The following is a 22,268-nucleotide window of genomic DNA, read 5'->3' as shown; positions in this document are numbered from 1 at the left end:
ACTGTGAATTGAAGAATGAGCAATATGTAAACATACTGGATGAAGTCAAATCTATCAAGAACCGTTAATAACTAAAGACACATGATTTTAAGAAACTGAAGAAAGTAGAAGAAGTGTAAGAAGAATTCATGCGTTTGTCTGGATTTTTTTCTTTTTTTTTGGTGGTGGGGGAGTAGAAGAAGTGTAAGAAGAATTCATGAGTTTCTCAGCGTCAGATTTTAGACCCATTCTGTCCTTAATTGTGACATGCTCTTCACTGGCAACGTTGTCAAAGTTGCAGAAGTGGTCAGGAGACTGGTGCAAACTAAATCAGACATATTATTCCCACCTTACATGGAAAGAAAGAATAGCTGGACTCATATGTTAGTGAAAAGAATATTTTTCCCCATGAAGAGCCAAGTAATTAGGCTCGTCTCTCTTTTAAAACATTTTGTTCCCCCTAGGTATTTCTACAGTTGCATTCATCTTACCTCTTCTCCTCGTTGTACTCCAATCTGCATTTTATAAGTCAATTAGTCAAAATATCAACAAATTAAAATAATGTTCTTCTCTCATCTTCCTTATTTGGAAAATATCAGTGTCTGATCGGAGAAGGCAATGGCACCCCACTCTAGTACTCTTGCCTGGAGAATCCCATGGACGGAGGAGCCTGGTCGGCTGCAGTCCATGGAGTCTCGAAGAGTCGGACACGACTGAGCGACTTCACTTTCACTTTTCACTTTCATGCATTGGAGAAGGAAATGGCAACCCACTCCACTGTTCTTGCCTGGAGAATCCCAGGGACGGGGGAGCCTGGTGGGCTGCCGTCTATGGGGTCGCACACAGTCGGACACAACTGAAGCGACTTAGCAGCAGCAGCAGTGTCTGATAACTATACTGAAATAGAAATTAACAGATAAGTACTAACTTTCCTAACTTTCCATGATAAAGATTACTATGGCATAGTCCCTAACTTTTAAGAAACCAAAAAAAAAAAATGTATAAAATAATATGAATGCACCCATATGTATTATAGAAAAAACTGTGCTCATTATCGAAGTAAAAGTGCAAGTAAAGTACAGTAAAAATTCAGAGAAAATATTTATTTGAAATAATAGATGTGAGGAAAAGTAGCATTTGAACTGGACATTGAGGAATGGAGAGAAAGGTTAGGAGGAAGAAGAACTTTCTAGCTGAAATAATAGCTTAATAAAAGCCACACAGAGTTAGTGAAGTGCCAGATGAAAGGCTGAAGAGGAGTGTGATTTGTGTATGTGTGTGCACAGTGTGTCTAGTGGCAAATAGTTGTTAAGCCTGAGTCCATATCCTAGAAGGCTTTGAACTCAAGGTTCGAAACTTTGAAGAGGAAGTTGTATTTCATTTGCATTTAATGGAAAACTGTATAAGCATTTTGAACAGGGAATCTACAAGTCATTGTGTAAAGGACATGATGGCAGCAAAGCCCAGGATGAATCAGAAAGGGAGAGATTAGAAACATAAAGACTAACTGCAGGGATTTCCCTGGTGGTCCAGTGGTTAAGACTGTATGCTTCCAATGCAAGTGGAACGGGTTCAATCCCTGGTTAGGGAACTATAATCCCACATGCCGTGTGGGCAAAAGAAAAAGACTAACTGCAAAGTTGAACTGTAGTTCAGATGAGGGAGATGTTGGAGCATGGTCTTCAGCAGACAGAGATTGAGAGAGAAAGGACTCAGGAACTCCTTTGGTGAGTCTGGAGTCTGTCTTCAGGAGGTTGGTGATGGCACTGGCCAATATAAGGGGTTGCAGACAGGATGATGGGGGACAGTGCATGTGATGGAGAAGGTCCATTGAGAGCAGAAACTGAGAAGTGGTAGATAACTTCTGCAAACCTCTGGGTGCAAAGTTCTATTTTCAGATATATGTTAACCCTTAGAGGAGAAGCTATTTCTACTCTATGATCTTTGGCATTAAGAGAAACAGATCTGATTGTGATTCAAAAGACTGTGGTGGTTTTATTTTTATTTTGCCATTCATGTTTGAGCTGTTGAGTTTAGATGAAAATCTGGGCATGTGAACTTTAAATGATAGCATATAAATGTAAGGAGATAGTGAAGCCACAAGGGAAGAACAGATTTGACCCAATCCTAGCAATCATAATCTTAAGTGTTTTGTTCACTGTTCCGTACTTGCTGACTGCATGGTCTGTTTCTAATGGTTGTTTTTATTCCCATGGTATCCAGTGTGTAAAACATAGCAGGAGAGTAAGCTAGAGATTGCGTGAGAAGGAAAAAAGAAAGCTTATATCATTTTAGACTGATTGTAGTCATCTCTGGGATTTGATTTCTCTCTGTGCTGGCATACTTAGAGGGCAGTTGATTAAATGGAAGTGGTGAAAAGGAAATTATAAATTATTTACTTATAAGCATATAAGTAAATATTAAATTTATAAATGTATAGAGGAATTTTACATGTATATAAATTTACTTGGTATCTTTTGAATAGTATCAGACCAGACTCTTGGGTTCTCTTTTGGACATCTACACTCGGGAAGCCCTCCAGGTGTGATGTTTATGTTAGATTTCAGGTGGAAGAGCCATATTCTAACCATTTCCCCGACATGATTGTTTATAAACACACAAATAAATACAGTAAGCAATCTATTTGCCCTTTGCATGTTTTATTAGAAAAAGGCATTATAACATAATCAAAGTTCCTAATGATTTACTCCGAGAGCTTCATTAATTAATGCTAAGGACACTTTGTAATTCCAATTCCAGTGAATTTGGAAATTTCTCTCTACTCTCTTTTTCTTTTGGGAGCATTGCTTTGTCACTGGACTAAGTAGGAGTGTATACTTGATTTTTTATTTTTGTTTTTAAGTCCAAAGAAGAAAGCTCAATAATTTTTGATACAGCTAAACAGAGCCAGAAGCAGGTACAGGAGTGAGAGTCAGGGTGCCAGTTGTCCTGTCAGAATCTATTAGCAAGAAGTGACTATGCTGTGAAAGGACAGATTTTACAGGTGACATCAAAGGGTGACATCAGGTTGAAATCTGCAATAACTTTGCTGGATAATGAAATCAGATTAGCTTTTGCAATGCAAAGAACTCTAGATGAGGGTTTCTTCTGGGAATGATGGAATTTTTGACATGGAAGACTGTGGTATTTTATAATCAGTGAAGAGTGAATTTGTACTTGTCCCATATCTGGAACTGGAAAAGGTCAGTTTTCATTCCAATCCCAAACAAAGGTAAGGCCAAAGAATGCTCAAACTACCACACAATTGCACTCATCTCACATGCTAGTGAAGTAATGCTCAAAATTCTCCAAGCCAGCTTCAGCAACACGTGAACCGTGAACTTCCAGATGTTCAAGCTGGTTTTAGAAAAGGCAGAGGAGCCAGAGATCAAATTGCCAACACCTGCTGGATCATCAAAAAAGCAAGAGAGTTCCAGAAAAACATCTATTTCTGCTTTATTGACTATGCCAAAGCCTTTGACTGTGTGGATCACAATAAACTGTGGAAAATTCTTCAAGAGATGGGAATACCAGACCACCTGACCTGCCTCTTGAGAAACCTATATGCAGGTCAGGAAGCAACAGTTAGAATTGGACATGGAACAACAGACTGCTTCCAAATAGGAAAAGGAGTACATCAAGGCTGTATATTGTCACCCTGCCTATTTAACTTATATGAAGAGTACATCATGAGAAATACTGGGCTGGAGGAAACACAAGCTGGAATCAAGATTGCTGGGAAAAATATCAATAACCTCAGATATGCAGATGACACCACCCTTATGGCAGAAAGTGAAGAACTAAAGAGCTTCTTGATGAAAGTGAAAGAGGAGAGTGAAAAAGTTGGCTTAAAGCTCAACATTCAAAAAACTAAGATCATGGCATCCGGTCCCATCACTTCATGGCAAATAGATGGGGAAAGAGTGGAAACAGTGGCTGACTTTATTTTTCTGGGCTCCAAAATCACTGCAGATGTTGACTGCAGCCATGGAGTTAAAAGGCACTTACTCCTTGGAAGGAAAGTTATGACCAACCTAGACAGCATATTAAAAAGCAGAGACATTACTCTGTCAACAAAGGTCCGTCTAGTCAACGCTATGGTTTTTCCTGTGGTCATGTATGGATATTAGACTTGGACTGTGAAGAAAGTTGAGCACTGAAGAATTGATGGTTTTGAACTGTGGTGTTAGAGAAGACTCTTGAGAGTCCCCTGGACTCCAAGGAAATCCAACCAGTCCATCCTAAAGGAGATCAGTCCTGAATGTTCATTGGAAGGACTGATGTTGAAGCTAAAACCCAATACTTTGGCCACCTGATGTGAAAAGCTGACTCATTTGAAAAGACCCTGATCCTGGGAAAGATTGAGGGCAGGAGGAGAATGGGACGACAGAGGATGAGGTGGCTGGATGGCATCACTGACTCAATGGAGATGAGTTTGAGTAAATTCTGGGAGTTGATGATGGACAGGGAGGCCTGGTGTGCTGTGGTCCATAGGGTCTCGAAGAGTTGGACACGACTGAGTGACTGAACTGAACTGAACTGACACAATCCTGAAGGAAGGGTCATGAGAAGAATCTCTCAAATGCAGCCTGAACACAAACAAGTAAGAAATTTAACATCTTCAAAACCTTACCTCTCACACTGAGAACAGCTCTAACCTGGACACTAAGTGATGGAGGAAGAGGGGGACTTGAACTCCCTCTTTAGAGAGGAGGTTGCCACTGGTTTTAGGGTTGTTCCAAAACTACTCAGTTCTAAGTAATAATGGATCATTTGTGCAGAAGTCCACCTGAATGCCTGATGGATGACTTGAAATTATGCCAGTTTCCAGGGCTTCTATTGGCAGGGCTCATATATCTGAAACAGCGTGGGCAGGCAGCCCATCTGGAATTCTGAAGGATATAAGCCTGGGTGAAGGCTGTGATTCATTATCTTGAATTCTGTGTGATTATTAGTGCTCCCATTTTACTCCGGATACCTTGCTTATCTGGGACAACTCTGAGGCATAACTTAGGGACTACCCAGGTGGTGCTAATGGTAAAGAATCTGCCTGCCAATGCAGGAGACGCAAGAGACACAGGTTCGATCCCTGGGTTGGGAAGATCCCCTGGAGTAGGAAATGGCATGCCACTCCAGTATTCTTGCCTGGAAAATTTCTTGAGCAGAGTAGCCTAGCAGGCTACAGTCCATGGGCTGCAGAGTCAGACAAGACTGAGCGACTAAGCACACATACACACTGGGGCAGAACTGGTCCTTAGAGTTCTCCTTGCAAACAGGCTGAAGATAGGTTCAAATCCTGCAAGAGTGGGACCTCAAATAAGAGAAGTTTATGCATTATTTTTGGAATTATTAAAAAGCAAAACAAAATAGGAATTTGCCATTTTGGAAAAAAAATTGATCCTTCCAGATTTCTATACTTGTCTTTACCTTGAAATCTAGAAAGGGATGTTTGTAATGAGCTTCATGATTTATAAAACTAGAAGCACTGACAAACGAAAAGAAGAAAAATTTTAAATGTATTGTAGGAGCTGCTTCTACGTGGCAGATGAACTAGCAAGGCCCCTGGGAAGTCATATGATAATCTCTGAAATCCAGCTTGCTCATGGTAAGAATTTTATTAATAGCACCTCTTTAAATGAGTCATACCAAATCTTTCTTATGTCTATAGCTCTTACTCAAGTTTGTGCCTATCACATAGTCAGTGGTTATTCTGTAATGCATCCAGTGGATTGTCATAACATTTATTATAAAGAGTGATAAAAATTTCAGTGAGCTGTCAAATCTTTTTGAAACCTGAAGAAGTTTGTAACTAAAACCATTGACATTTGATGAGTTGGTAATCAGGACATAGGCATTCACTCAAATCCATGGAATCAGTAGTTTTCACTAAATATTTTTTCAATAGAAAAGAATTAGTTGTGTCATAAACATATATATTTTTTTAAATGAGGCCTTTGGAAATAGAGGTACATCAAAGCCACTCTAGATAATTGCCAATTAAGCTAAAAATATACCATCACCAAAGCTGTAGTGTTATATACACACTGGACTAACTTGATAAACTTATTTTTGAACAACTCTTCTACTTTCTAACCTGCAAGTCCCATCATTCTTTAGTAAAAGCAGAAGTCATTACCTTGACTGAATGAATTCACTTGCCTCACTGCTGTATTGAAATATGCCTCTGTTTTCAGTATTGATTAGCAGCTATTACTATGCAGTAAATTGCTTAAACTACATAAACTTAACTATAGAGATAAGCAAGTGTCTTTTTTAAAAAAAGTATTGTATTTATTTATTTATTTAATTGTGTCTGTTCTTAGCTGCAACAAATGAGATCTTACTGCATCACGCAGGATCTTCTGTTGTATTGCAAGGATCCTTTAGTTGTGACCCGTGGGCTCAGTAGTCCCAGAGCACAGGTGTTGTTGCTCCAAGCCCTGTGGGATGTTCGTTCCCCCACCAGGGATTGAACCCATGTCCCCTGCATTGCAAGGTGGAATCTTAATCACTGGGCAACCAGGGGAGGGACCAAGAAAGTATCTTGAATTGAGTGTGACTCTATGATTAGCATCATACTCACTCTGTCACTGACTGAGTCTGTGGTTTTGGACAATTCCTTGTATGAAGTGAACTTACATTACTTAACTGTAAAAGTTCATTTTTCATGAACTTACATTTGCTGTCATTCTTGTCTAGTCGCTAAGTTGTGTCCAACTCTTGTTGCGACCCCATGGACTGTAGCCCCTCAGACTCCTCCATCTATGAGATTCTCCAGGCAAGAATACTGTAGTGGGTTGTCATGCCCTCCTCCAGGGAATCTTCCTGACCCAGGGATGGATCCCATGTTGTTTAAGTCTTTTGTACTGGCAGGTGCGTTCTTTACCACTAGGGCCACCTGGAAAGTTCCAAAAAGTTATCTGCAAAATACAGAAGTTAGTCTCTAAGATGCCTTCTCCGTTGAGTATCAAAACAATTGTTAAGTAGAATGTGTTTTTGTTATCAATGTGCAGAAAGGGAATGGGGAACAGAGACACATGAAAGTTAAAATGCCTCTTTTGATATCATTAGGAGCTCACTGTGTCTCTCCAGTTGCTCCTTCCCAAAGCATGGAGGCTACAGAGAACGGCTTCAGTACAATTTCAAGTGTCAACAATGATTTAAGAGAAAAAATTTCAGGCATTATTTTCTTTCCTCACTGAGCAAAAGTTCTTCAAATGCTTATGAGACGACCTAAGAATCAGGAGAGAAGACAATGAATCACTTATGAAGAAGAAATGGATCTTAAAGAGAATCCTAATAAAGCAACATTTATCATTCTTTTTTCTTGATTTATCTTCTCAGTCTGAATGAACATTAGCTTTTCCTCAGTGTAACTGATGCAGCTTTGAAATGGCGTTCTTCTCTCATTGAGTGTAGGGAATGAAATCCTGATCCATATGGTAAAGCAGGATTATCAACATTTACAGCTTCCAGGCCCCTCTACTATACTTATCTCAATATGTAAGCAGACCTGACACTTAAATCAGTATTTTAGTATGGGCTTCCATGGTAGATCAATAAAGCAGAAGTAGATGTTTTTTCTGGAACTCACTTGCTTTTTTGATGATCCAACGGCTGTTTTTCATTCTGAACTCTGGTTCCTCTGCTTTTTAAATCCAGCTTGAACATCTGGAAGTTCATGGTTCATGTAGTGTTGAAGCCTGGCTTGGAGAATTTTGAGCATTACTTTACTAGCATGTGAAATGAGTGCAATTGTGCAGTAGTTTGAGCATTCTTTGGCATTGCCTTTCTTCGGGATTGGAATGAAAACTGACCTTTTCCAGTCCTATGACCACTGCTGAGTTTTCCAAATTTGCTGGCATATTGAGTGCAGCACTTTCACAGCATCATCTTTCAGGATTTGGAATAGCTCAACTGGAATCCCATCACCTCCACTAGCTTTGTTTGTAGTGATGCTTTCTAAGGCCCACTTGACTTCACATTCCAGGATGTCTGGCTCTAGGTGAGTGATCACACCATTGTGATTATCTGGGTCGTGAAGATCTTTTTTGTATAGTTCTTCTGTGTATTCTTCCCACCTCTTCTTAATATCTTCTGCTTCTGTTAGGTCCATACCATTTCTGTCCTTTATTGAGCCCATCTTTGCATGAAATGTTCCCTTGGTATCTCTAATTTTCTTGAAGAGATCTCTAGTCTTTCCCATTCTATTGTTTTCCTCTATTTCTTTGCATTGATCATTGAGGAAGGCTTTCTTATCTCTCCTTGCTATTCTTTAGAACTCTGCATTCAGATGCTTATATCTTTTCTTTTCTCCCTTGCTTTTTGCTTCTCTTCTTTTCATAGCTATTTGTAAGGCCCCCTCATACAGCCATTTTGCTCTTTTGCATTTCTTTTCCATGGGGATGGTCTTGATCCCTGTCTCCTGTACAATGTCACGAACCTCTGTCCATAGTTCATCAGGTACTCTGTCTATCAGATCTAGTCCCTTAAATCTGTTTCTCACTTCCACTGTATAACCATAAGGGATGTGATTTAGTTTGTACCTGAATGGTCTAGTGGTTTTCCCTACTTTCTTCAATTTAAGTCTGAAATTGGCATTAAGGAGTTCATGATCTGAGCCATAGTCAGCTCCCAGTCTTGTTTTTGCTGACATTGTATAGAGCTTGTATAGAGCTTCTCTATCTTTGGCTGCAAAGAATATAATCAATCTGATTTCGGTGTTGACCATGTGGTGATGTCCATGTGCAGTCTTCTCTTGTGTTGTTGGAAGAGGGTGTTTGCTATGACCAGCATGTTCTCTTGGCAAAACTCTGTTAGCCTTTGCCCCCCCTTCATTTTGTACTCCAAGGCCAAATTTGCCTGTTACTCTAGGTATCTATTGTCTTCCTACTTTTGCATTCCAGTCCCCTAAGATGAAAAGGACATCTTTTTCGGGTGTTAGTTCTAGAAGGTCTTGTAGGTCTTCATAAAACTGTTTAACTTCAGCTTCTTTAGCATTACTCTTTGAGGCATAGACTATGATTACTGTGATATTGAACGGTTTGTCTTGGAAATGAACAGAGATCGTTCTGTCATTTTTGAGATTGCACACAAGTACAGCATTTCAGACTCTCTTGTTGACTATGAGGACTACTCCTTATGGCAGAATGTGAAGAATAACTAAAGAGCCTCTTGATGAAAGTGAAAGAGGAGAGTGAAAAAGCTGGCTTAAAACTTAACATTCAAAAAACTAAGATCATGGCATCTGGTCCCATCACTTTATGAAACAATGAAAACAGTGAGAGACTATTTTCTCGGGCTCCAAAATCACTACAGATGGTGACTACAGCCAAGAAATTAAAAGATGCTTGCTCCTTGGAAGAAAAGCTATGACCACCCTAGACAGCATGTTAAAAAGCAGAGACATTACTTTGCTGACAAAGGTCCATCTAGTCAAAGCTATTGTTTTTCCAGTAGTCATGTACAGATGTGAGAGTTGGACTATAAAGAAAGCTGAGTGCCGAAGAATTGATGCTTTTGAACTGTGGTGTTGAGGAAGACTCTTGACAGTCCCATGGGCTGCAAAGAGATCAAACTTGTCAATCCTCAAAGAAGTCAGTCATGAATATTCATAGAAAGGACTGATGCTGAAACTGAAAAACTCCAATACTTTGGCCACCTGATGCAAAGAACGGACTCATTTGAAAAGACCTTGATGCTGGGTAAGATTGAAGGCATGAGGAGATGGGGACAACAGAGAATGAGATGGTTGGATGGCATCACCGACATAATGGTCATAATGAGCAAGCTCCGGGAGTTAGTGATTGACAGGGAAGTCTGGCATGCTGCAGTCCATGGGGTGGCAAAGAGTCAGACACAACTGAGTGACTCAACTGAAATGAACTTTCTGGTAGATCAGATGGTAAAGAATCTGCCTGCAATGCAGGAGACCTGGGTTCGATCCCTGGGTCAGGAAGACCCTCTGGAGAGGGAAGTGGCAACCCACTCAGTATTCTTGCCTGAAGAATTCCATGGACAGACCATGGGGTCGTCAAGAGCCAGACACAACTGAGTGACTGACACTTTCACGTCACTTTGGTACGGTTAAAAGGACTAAATCAGGAACCTCCACTGATTTGGTCAGTCTGGTCTCTTTTGTTGTTGTTGTTCAGTTGCTCAGTCATGGCCAACTTTGTGACCCCATGGACTGTAGCACGCCAGACTTCCCTGTCCTTCACCATCTCCCAGAGTTTGCCCAAGCTCATTTCCATTGAGTTGGTGATGCCATCCAACCATCTAATCCTCTGTCCTCCCCTTCTCCTGCCTTTAATCTTTTCAAGCATCAGGGTCTTTTCCAGAGTTGGCTCTTTGCATCAGGTGGCCAATATATTGGAGCTTTGGATTCAGCATCAGTCCTTCCAATGAATATTCAGGGTTGATTTCCTTTAGGATTGACTGATTTGATCTCCTTGCTGTCCAAGGGACTCTCAAGAGTCTTCACCAGCACCAGAGTTTGAAACATCAATTCTTTGGCGTTCAGGGCTTCCCTGATAGCTCAGTTGGTAAAGAATCCACCTGCCATGCAGGAGACCTGAGTTCAGTCCCTGGGTTGGGAGGATCCCCTGGAGAACGGAAACGCTACCCATCCAGTATTCTGTCCTAGAGAATTCCATGGACTGTATAGTCAATGGAGTTGCAAAGTGTTGGATATGACTGAACGACTTTCACTTTCACTTTCAGCCTTCTTTATGGTCCAACTTTCACATCTGTACATGACTACTGGATAAATCATAGCTTTGACTATATGGAGCTTTGTCAGCAAAGTTATGCCTCTGCTTTTTAACTCTGTCTTGCTTTGTCATAGCTTTTCTTCCAAGGAGCAAATGTTGTTTACTTTCATGGCTGCAGTCACTGTCCATAGTGATTTTGGAGCCCAAGAAAATAAAATCTGTCAGTTTCCATTTTCTCCCCATCTATTTGCCATGAAGTGATGGGACTGGATACCATGATCTTAGTTTTTTGAATGTTAAGTTTTAAGCCTGTTTTTTCAGACGATCATTATTCACTTTAAATATTATAGAGAAAAAATCGAGGGCCATCCTGGTCTTTCATAAATCGTTTTCTTGTCTGCATGTGTTTGTAGTTTCCTTTTACCTTTTCTATAGTTTTTCTTTGTAGCTCTTTTGTCACCTTGCAAGTTCTCCAGAGCTCTTTAGCATAAAATGATCTACTGAAGTAATTCATATGTATTTTTAAAACTATAAATATATGCAACTCTTATTTGTCAAAACTAAATAAAAAGTAAAAGCAAAGAAAGCAAGAATGATTGATCAGGAAGCTGAGAGTGATCAGCTCAATAAAATTACATGATCTTACTACATTTCCAGACAAGAAGCAATATTTAGACCCAGGACCCATTGACTGTAGGTGTGGTCCAGTCGACAGGAGGTAGAACCCTACAATATCATGGCAGGTATGTACTATCATGATTCTCCCAGGTCTTCCCAAGAGGTTCACAGTTTTTCATTTGGCTGATTATGCAGTGAGGAAAGGATAATACTCAGAGATCTCTAGGGCTTTTGAAGTCAGGAAACCTGAAATGTCATCATGGATCCTCCAATAGAGAGATGACAAATGGAGGGCTAGGTCCATAGAGTCCCCAGCAACATCTAGTTTGCGGTGGGTCCGCTGGGTCTGTGGCCTCACTCTGTGGTTAATCTCCCACATCTGGATGCACAACTGGGATTGACATATTGGCAGTTGAAGAAAAGTTTACACTGAGTCCACTTGGGGGTCAAAGCCAAAGCCATCATATTAACTAAGACCATGTGAAAGCCTGATACTGTCTCCTTCCACCTTACTGAAGTAGATTATTAAAAAAAAAATCACAACTTCTGTACTTAGCTAGCCAAGATGAAGAAACAAGAATCATTTTAAAGAAATAAAAGTACTGAAAAGAACTAAAAATCTAGGTAAAAAATATATATACATTTAAAATATTATAAATATTATATATTTATATATTTTATATTATATTATTTTATATTATATAAAATATTATATATCAAAATAAATATTAATATAATATATAAAGTATGCATTTATGTAAATATATATTTATATATAATATAAATATAAATTTATATACAATATTTATATAAATTTATGTCTATAAATATATTTAAAATTATGATCTATAAATTTATAATTTATTTTATATATATTAATATTATACATGTATTTATATGAAATATAAATATATTATAAATTTCAACTATAATATATATTACATATAATTTATAAAAATTTATATATTTATATACATATGATATGTAAAATATTATGAAATATTATATAGATATACAACAATTTCCAAAACACTGGTTTTCAGGCAAGGAAGGGCAGTGGTCCCTGAAAGAAGGGAAACAGTACCCCATACAATTCAGGTATGACCTAAATCAAATCCCTTATGATTATGCAGTGGAAGTGAGAAATAGATTTAAGGGCCTAGATCTGATAGATAGAGTGCCTGATGAACTATGGAATAAGGTTCATGACATTGTACAGGAGACAGGGATCAAGACCATCCCCATGGAAAAGAAATGCAAAAAATCAAAATGGCTGTCTGGGGAGGCCTTACAAATAGCTGTGAGAAGAAGGAAGCAAAAAGCAAAGGAGAAGAGGAAAGATATAAGGATCTGAATGCAGAGTTCCAAAGAATAGCAAGAAGAGATAAGAAAGCCTTCTTCAGCAATCAATGCAAAGAAATAGAGGAAAACAACAGAATGGGAAAGACTAGAGATCTCTTCAAGAAAATTAGAGATACCAAGGGAACATTTCATGCAAAGATGGGCTCAATAAAGGACAGAAATGGTATGGACCTAACAGAAGCAGAAGATATTAAGAAGAGGTGGCAGGAATACACAGAAGAACTATAAAAAAAAGATCTTCACAACCCAGATAATCACGATGGTGTGATCACTGACCTAGGGCCAGACATCCTGGAATGTGAAGTCAAGTGGGCGTTAGAAAGCATCACTATGAACAAAGCTAGTGGAGGTGATGGAATTCCAGGTGATGAAATTTGAAATATGAGCTATTTCAAATCCTGAAAGATGATGCTGTGAAAGTGCTGCACTCAATATGCCAGCAAATTTGAAAAACTCAGTAGTGGCCACAGGACTGGAAAAGGTCAGTTTTCATTCCAATCCCAAAGAAAGGCAATGCCAAAGAATGCTCAAACTACTCCACAATTGCACTCATTTCACATGCTAGGAAAGTAATGCTCAAAATTCTCCAAGCCAGGCTTCAGCAATATGTGAACCGTGAACTTCCTGATGTTCAAGCTGGTTTTAGAAAAGGCAGAGGAACCAGAGACAAATTGCCAACATCCGCTGGATCATGGAAAAAGCAAGAGAGTTCCAGAAAAACATCTATTTCTGCTTTATTGACTATGCCAAAGCCTTTGACTGTGTGGATCACAAGAAACTGTGGAAAATTCTGAAAGAGATGGGAATACCAGACCACCTGATCTGCCTCTTGAGAAATCTGTATGCAGGTCAAGAAGCAACAGTTAGAACTGGACATGGAACAACAGACTGGCTCCAAATAGGAAAAGGAGTATGTCAAAGCTGTATATTGTCACCCTGTTTATTTAACTTATATGCAGAGTACATAATGAGAAACGCTGGACTGGAAGAAACACAAGCTGGAATCAAGATTGCCGGGAGAAATATCAATAACCTCAGATATGCAGATGACACCACCCTTATGGCAGAAAGTGAAGAGGAACTGAAAAGCCTCTTGATGAAAGTGAAAGAGGAGAGTGAAAAAGTTGGCTTAAAGCTCAACATTCAGAAAAGGAAGATCATGGCATCTGGTCCTATCACTTGATGGGAAATAGATGGGGAAACAGTGGAAACTGTGTCAGACTTTATTTTTTTGGACTCCAAAATCACTGCAGATGGTAACTGCAGCCATGAAATTAAAAGACGCTTACTCCTTGGAAGAAAAGTTATGACCAACCTAGATAGCATATTCAAAAGCAGAGACATTACTTTGCCAACAAAGGTCCGTCTAGTCAAGGCTATGGTTTTTCCTGTGGTCATGTATGGATGTGAGAGTTGGACTGTGAAGAAAGCTGAGCACCGAAGAATTGATGCTTTTGAACTGTGGTGTTGGAGAAGACTCTTGAGAGTCCCTTGGACTGCAAGGAGATCCAACCAGTCCATTCTGAAGGAGATCAGCCCTGGGATTTCTTTGCAAGGAATGATGCTGAAGCTGAAACTCCAGTACTTTGGCCACCTCATGCGAAGAGTTGACTCATTGGAAAAGAGTCTGATGCTGGGAGTGATTGGGGGCAGGAGGAGAAGGGGACTACAGAGGATGAGATGGCTGGATGGCATCACGGACTCGATGGACATGAGTTTGAGTGAACTTCGGGAGTTGGTGATGGACAGGGAGGCCTGGATTGCTGCGATTCGTGGGGTCACAAAGAGTTGGACCCGACTAAGCGACTGAACTGAACTGATCAATCTCTCCAGCCTCCTGCTTTCATAGTGTTCCTGGCTGCTGTGCAGAGAGAAACCAGTGGAGCCCAGCCATCTTCTTGAGTTGAGGACACAAAGCTGGAAGTCAAGGGAGGCCCACGGTAATTAGATTCTCTCATCCACACCCTAGCGAGTAGAGAGCATTGTGGATAGAGTGCTCGCCTGGTCCTCTGGTGCTTCCAGCAAGTCTTCTGCATGTGAGGAAACTCTCTGAGACTGTGGATAGAACCACCCAAAAGGAGCAGTACAGAGAGATCACAAAAACCCGGGAAGAGTTTGTGTTCCCATCTGACAGAGTGGAAAAGCCCATAATTCATGGGGCGGAGAGTGGAATATTCAGAAAAACATTACCTAAGTAGTGGGGGTAAAGAGTAACCATGTGCTGCACCCACCTCAAAACACTTAAAGGCAAGTCTCTAGAGCATCACACTCTTTCTGAGTAGCTTAACTGCTTTACACAACAAAACTCTAGATGTTTTGCTTGGCAGGTGGATTCTTTACCACTGAGCCACCTGGGAAGCCTGATTCCAAGTTGATTACTCTACAAATAATAGCCAGATTCTTAGATGAAGAATTGGAGATGGAAATGGCAACCCACTCCAGTACTCTTGCCTAGAAAATTCCATGGATGGAGGAGCCCGGTGGGCTACAGTCCATGGGGTCACAAAGAGTCAGACACAACTGAGCGACTTCACAACTAGATGAAGAATGAATTCCAAATATTGAGTCAATATGCAAAGATTTTTGGTTCAACAAAGTTTGGCAGATTTTGTATGAGCTGGCCATGATTTTCAAATATGTAAATAAGTACCCTTTAAACTAAGGGCTTCATAGAATGTTCCACATTATATAACTGTTGTTGTTCAGTTGCTCATTCATGTCCAACTATTTGGACTGTAACACACAGGCTTCCCTGTTCTTCCCAGAGCTTGCTCAGGGAAATGGTGCCATCCAGACATCTCATCCTCTGTCATCCCCTTCTCCTCCTGCCTTCAATCTTTCCCAGCATCAGAGTCTTTTCCAGTGAGTTGACTCTTCACATCAGGTTGCCAAAGTACTGGAGCTTCAGCTTCAGCAGCAGTCGTTCCAATGAATATTCAGAGTTGATTTCCTTTAGGATTGTCTGGTTTGATCTCCTTTGTGTCCAAGGGACTCTCAAGAGTCTTCTCCAACACCACAGTTTGGAAACATCAGTTCTTTGCCACTCGGCCTTCTTTATGGTCCAACTCTCACAGCTGTACTTGACTACTGGAAAAACCATAGCTTTGACTATATGGCACTTTGTCAGCAAAATAACATCTCTGCTTTTTAATAAGCTGTTCAGGTTTGTCATAGCTTTTCTTCCAAGGAGCTAGCATCTTTTAATTTTATGGCTGCAGTCCCTGTCCACAGTGATGTTGGAGCCCAAGAAAATAAAGACTGTCACTGTTTCCATTGTTTACCTGTCTATTTGCCATAAAGTGATGGGACTGGATGCCATGATCTTAGTTTTTGAATTTTGAGCTTTAAGACAGCATTTTCACTCTTTTTTCACCTTCATCAAGATGCTTTGTAGTTCCTCTTTGCTTTGTGCCATAAGGGTGGTATCATCTGCATATATAGGAGACCCCAGTTCGATTCCTGGGTCAAGAAGATCCACTGCAGAAGGGATAGGCTACTCACTCCGGTGTTCTTGGGCTTCTCTTGTGGCTCAGCTGATAAAGAATCTGCCTGCAATGTGGGAGACCTGGGTTCAATCCCTGGGTTGGAAAGATCCCCTGGAGAAGGGAAAGGATACTCACTCCAGTATTCTGGCCTAAAAAATTCCATGGACTATAGTCCATGGGGTCACAAAGAGTCAGACATGACTGAGCACTTTCATGTTTCACACATCTGCATATCTGAGGTTGTTGATATTTCTCCTGGCAATCTTTATTCCAGCTTGTGCTTCCTCCAGCCTGGCATTTTGCATGATGTACTCTATATTTAATTTAAATAGGCAGGATGACAATATACAGCCTTGACATACTCCTTTCCCAGTTTTGAACCAGTCTAAGGCAAATGGGGCTTTCCAGGTGGTGCTAGTGGTAAGGAACCCACCTGCCAATGCAGGTAGACGTAAGAGAGGTTTCAATCCCTGGGTTGAGAATATCTCTTGGAGGAGGGCATGGTAACCCGCTCCAGTATTCTTGCCTGGAGAATTCCATGGACAGAAGAGCCTGGCAGGCTATGGTCCATAGGGATGCAAAGAGTTGGGTATGACTGAAGAGATTTAGCATGCATGAACAAGGCAAGCAGCCAAATCACCTGGAGAATTAGAGTTCAGCTTTTGCAGATTCATCTTTGCCTAGCCAGAACAGTCTTCTGATTTTAACATGGTCTGTGAGCACTCAGACCAGATTAGAATATATTTATTGTTTTGCTAAAAAACAAAACAAAACCCCAATTCATGTTAATTTTCAATGGAGATTACTTTGTTTTGTAATTTGAGGAAAATTACATCTTTTTAAAAAGATGTAAGGGATTTTGATAGGGTACTTTTGGTGGTAGCTCTTTTCCAGACAGGACAAATAGATGGTAGAAATGAAGACTGAAGATAAAACTGACTTGAAATTGACATAATCAAAATGTCCACATAATACCCAATCCTTTTCAGGTTCAATCTCTAATTTTTAAAGCTTTCATTATGTGTGTGTGTGTGTGTGTATATATATTTCATTTTCATTTCATTTTATTGTTCATGGACACTTGAGAAAAGTTAACTCAGTCAGAACCAAAGAGGGAAATCATTATGCAGTATGACCATCTGTTTTACTATAAAACCCAGAGTTAAGCAAGTAGAGTTTTTCTTATGAATATGTTGTATGAAGTACTATGGAAAAGCAGAAAAAGAATGCCTTGCTTTCAACCATACCAAGAATGCCCCTTCAACTGTAAATACAGAATTAAAAAGTTGCATTCAAAAGTCAAAGATAAAGGAGGTATCATTTAATTGATAACTGTTCTTATTTATCAAAGTGGTTGTTTTTAACTGGTTGTTCTTTTTTCTTAAATTATCTTTAATGATCTTTGCTTCCATTGCATGGTTTTTCAAATATCATATTAAATGTCTTCAGAGGTTTTCCCTAACCTTCTGCTAAGAGAAAAAAGAAAAGAAAAAGAAATCAAGACCCAGAGAAACATGCAGATTCATAAATATAGAATTGACTGATTTTATTGTGGTGTACAACAAATACCTTGAATACATACATATATAGTAAGCGACTACAAAGCTGTAGTGGATTTTCAACTTTTTAAATAGAGTAAAGTTGCAGTTGTTATATACTATCCTACTTTTAGTAAGGGCTTCCCTAGTGGCTCAGTGGTACAGAATCTGCCTCAAAGCAGGAGACCTGAGTTCAGTCCCTGGGGCAGAAACATCCACTGGAGAAGGAAATGGCAGCCCATTCCTGTATTTTTGCCTGGGAAATCCCATGAACAGTGGAGCCTGATGGGTTATAGTCCATGGGGTCACAAAAGAGTCAGATACTTCTTATCGACTAAACAGCAGTAACAACAAGCTCTTTCCTCAAAGAAAGAGTCCTCCATGACAAGAGTGATAAAGTTTTGTGAACTGTTGACTGACTAGTCCTATATTCCAGAGTAAAAAAAAAAAAAAAAATGGGGTGATTTAATTGTGCCAGCCTTCTTTAATTCCAGTCTTTAAAATCATGCTAGAGGGCGCTGGTCTTGGTTTATGTGGTTCTTTACAGGGTTTCCACCATTGCCTCTGACATCTGTCTTGGCATTTGATCAGTCACTTCCTCAACATTCCTCAGTGACATCTGATGGTGTTCTGTTTTCCACACAGCTAAAAGAGCCACCCAGATATTCTCACATCACTTCATGTGAATTTTCTTCATAGTCCTTTTTTTTTTTTTTTGGCTGCAGCAGTTCTTAGTTCCAGCACATGGGACCTTCGATCTTCATTGCAGCATGTAGGATCTAGTTCCCCGACCAGGGTGGAACCTGGGCCTCCTGCATTGGGAGCACAGAGTCTTCGCCACTGGACCACTGGGGAAGTCCCCTTCACAGCACTTTTTGTTTTCTGGTGTATTTTTTATTTCTTTGATGTAGTTGTCTCTCTATATTAAGCTATAGCCTCCAATGACAATCAGTGGATCTATGAATATTTTTGTGAGTCTGTGTTGGAGTCATAAATTCTAAATAAAATATAGAGACAACTATGCATTTAGGTATTTGCTGCTAAGTTGCTTCAGTCGTGTCCGACTCTGTGCAACCCCATTGACGGCCTCCTACCAGGCTCCTCTGTCCCTGGGATTCTCCAGGCAAGAACACTGGAGTGGATTGCCATTTCCTTCTCCAATGCATGAAAGTGAAAAGTCAAAGTGAAGTCGCTCAGTCGTGTCCGACTCTTAGCGACCCCATGGACTGCAGCTTACCAGGCTCCTTCATCCATGGGATTTTCCAGGCAAGAGTACTGGATTGGGGTGCCATTGCCTTCTCTGATTTAGATATTTAGGTACCTTAAAATTTTTCTTGTATATGTAATGACTAAATAAAAATATTTGTTAGTAGCAAGCAAATACAAATAAATTTTAAAGTGCTAATTATTAATAATAAATGGATAATTTGATATTACTCCCTGAAATTTAAGACTTGTGAAGCTCCTAACATTTGTGAAATGTAAATATATTTTCACTTACTAAGAGCTATAATCAAGATAATAGGCTTTTCTGTAGCTATTAGAAACAGAGCAATTACTTGGAGGTGAAACTTCAGCTAGAACACAGTTCCAATCTTTTGCTGATTGCTTTCCCTTCCTTTGAATAAGAGTCAGTCTCGGATGGATAACTGATGTTAATTTAAATTCACCTAGCTTCAAAAATGGTAGTTTAAGAGGAAACCAAAGTATAATGTTAAGTTTATTTAGGCTTTGATAGAGCAGATCTGGGAAAATGAGAGAAAGAATAAATGGGGAATGTCTTAAGATTTCTTACTTTTCAGGAATGAGGCTATTTTTGACCACATTGCCTCTTTTTTTACTTTCACCTCCCTAGGCTGATTGAGGATTTTTCTGTCTTTGAGTTCTGTGCCATCTGTTGAGGAGGATTTTCCTGGCTCAGGTGCAGCCCTCGTTTTGCTCCAGCTCTGCTTCTCCATGTCCATTCCCTGACGTTGAGACCAAATGACTAGTAAATTGGGCCCTTGGGAAGAAATTAAGTGCGTGCATAGAAAATATGCAAGTTGGCAAATTCGCTGCTTTCTTATGTGAAATATGTGTGGAGAATTCAGGCTTTATGTGGGCTTTTCAAAAACAGCAGTGTGATTTCTGGCAAGACAATTCAAGTTCATATGTATTTCCCACACTGTTAACACAACATAAACTTATAAGAGATTCCAATATGATAGTAGTACTTAATTCAATTTCCCCTTTAAATGCACTTGTTTTTTTTTAGTTTTATTATGGAGAACCAACTACAACCCTATTCTGTTATATATAGACCATAGGTACATATATATATATGCATATATATGTAATATACATGTCTATGTACATACCTTAATACTCATAAAATATTATGTATACATATGTACACATGCAATATTGTTTATGTGCATCCATGAATATATGCAACACTGTGCAAACATTTTCAGGTAAATATTTTTTCAGGTTTTCTGTTTAAGTGGGGCAGGCAGAAGTATAGATAAATATACAGTTCAGTGAATATCACTCTTAGGTCTTGAAAAAATATTGATTTTTGTGTTTACCCACACTTTTGTCTTCCCTACTTAAACAAATCAAACCATTACCTGAAAAAGAACACCCTGAACATGTGTGCAGAATATTGCATATATATATGTACCTGAGAATTTTTCAGAAATGAAAGTCTGAGTGGCAACATGTTCTTTTTTTTTTTTTTTGTCTCTGAAAAGTTAACTAAATTAGAGGAAGAAGAGAGGGACGCTGAATGAATTTTGTTTGTTTAGGTTGTAGATACCTATCTTAGGACTGGCAATAAAAGACAACTCAACTTTCTCATAGATTTTGGGGGTTATCTGTTGCAAGATGATCCAAAAAAATTGTCTCAAGCTCTGACATACAAATGCAACATGCGTTTCAAAGGAAGGAGGATCTAAACTTAAAAAAGGAAAAACTGCCAAATGCAAAAATCTGTTACATTTTCAGAGTTTTGAGGTAAAGAAAGTAGCTTTCACAAATGTTTGTATTATTACTACTAAGTAATTACTTGATTATACAAATAATTACCTTTATGTCTAGTCATTTAAGATTTTCTTTTTTAAAATTTAAGCCATCTCAGATGACAAACCAAGGAACAGCTCAAAACGGTGACACATTTCAGGTTTTCTAGTAGAGAAAGAGTGGGAGAGACAGAAAATAAGAAACAGGGAAGACAAAGGGAGAGAACAGGAGAGAAAAAAGGAAAGGCAGTAGGAGAGGGAGAGTAACTTTCAGGAAGAAGAGGATGGTGAGCATCCAGGTATCCTTTCTTTCCAGGATACCTGAGTAGCAGCATCAGTGAGTATCTCCTAGGATTGCACGTGGAGCATCAGAAGAGAGCTGTTCACTCTCAGAGTTTGCTATTTGTTGGAGCAGACAGAAGGAGTTTAGGGATTGGCCTCTTGTATAAGAAGGCCCAGTTATCCCATTAAGACAAGAAGTAACCTTTAAATGACACTGTGGTCATTTAGGAGCTGACATTTGATTTCCTCGTGCACCCAGTCTCCACTATAATTTCCTGCCTCTAAATGATGCAATGAACAATGTTCAATTTAAGATCAGGGAGCAGAAAAAGTGTATGCTCCATTAAAATAAAAACTGTATTTCAGAAGTTGACAGGCAGTGGAGTTAGTTGCAGGGAAAATTATTGGAAAAAGATTGAAATGGCTTTTATGAATAGAACATTGAGAACAGCAATGGCAACAGAAATAAAATTTACTGCCATGGTCATAATATTTTTTAACTGACACATTAAATTAGACTGAATGCCCATGGGACTGTGGTTCCAGCCAGAATGTTGGCTAGTCATGTCAAGGGCCACTTTCTCCACTGATGTTTTTGTCAAATACCACTTTTGGATTACCAATACTTCAGTGTGTCACGGTTGACTGTCTTCATCAGAAATGGATTCAGGCACTGTCTCCCTTCCCCTTGGCTCTCAAGACCTTCTGCACTGCCACTTACACCAGGTGTCCCTGTGCCTGTAACTGAAGAGACCCCTGCCTGCGCTCTGGGTCCCTTCCCTTCTGGACACAGTTGGGAACCTCCCCCGTTGTCATCACTTTCCCGTTTCCCTTCACCTTCTTTTTCTTCTGTAAGCTTTTTTTTAATTTTTTTTTTTGCATAGAAGCCTTTAAGTTTACTCTCATCTTTCTTGGATTAAAACAACAATAGCAACAAAACAAATTCAAAAATAATTCTTTGACCCTACTTCTATCTACTGCTCTACCTGGCTTCTCCTTCCCAGCAAAGTTGTTTCAACCAGGTGGGTGGTTTGAGGACTGCTTTGCTCTGCAGCCGCCTCTCCACTGCACCCCGGGCAGGCTTCAGGGGTGGGAGTGGGGCAGGTCACACAGGGCTCCTCGCACTGGGGCTTTGGTGATCACAGTGGCTGTCTTCAGGTTCTTTGGAACTTTGTGTTTGAAGGCTTGCCTTGTCGGAAGTCTAATGAGATAGTAGTGATGCTTGAGTTATTGGATGATGGTTTTGGCAGGCTTGAAACCAACTTGGGTGGGGTCGCCTCCTGAAGTCCCACC

General features: G+C 39.7%; 1 long non-coding RNA gene across 3 annotated transcripts in view; it reads left to right on the top strand.

Moving 5' to 3' along the window:
- The window catches only part of LOC109563719 (uncharacterized), a 273,799-nt gene that overhangs the window by 183,917 nt on the left and 67,614 nt on the right, over nucleotides 1-22,268 (top strand). For 2 of the 3 annotated variants that reach the window (XR_011568371.1, XR_011568372.1), the window contains 2 exons: nucleotides 5,505-5,584; nucleotides 11,349-11,434. The exons of the other annotated variant lie outside the window; for it this stretch is intronic. This is a non-coding gene — a long non-coding RNA (uncharacterized lncRNA). The remainder of the gene's footprint in view (nucleotides 1-5,504; nucleotides 5,585-11,348; nucleotides 11,435-22,268) is intronic. 3 annotated transcript variants of the gene reach the window in all.

This window comes from Bos indicus, chromosome 9 (genome assembly GCF_029378745.1).
Source record: "Bos indicus isolate NIAB-ARS_2022 breed Sahiwal x Tharparkar chromosome 9, NIAB-ARS_B.indTharparkar_mat_pri_1.0, whole genome shotgun sequence".
NCBI classification, from domain to species: domain Eukaryota; kingdom Metazoa; phylum Chordata; class Mammalia; order Artiodactyla; family Bovidae; genus Bos; species Bos indicus.
The sequence above is the reverse complement of the archived record's forward strand: the minus strand, read 5'-3'. Positions and strand labels throughout refer to the sequence as shown.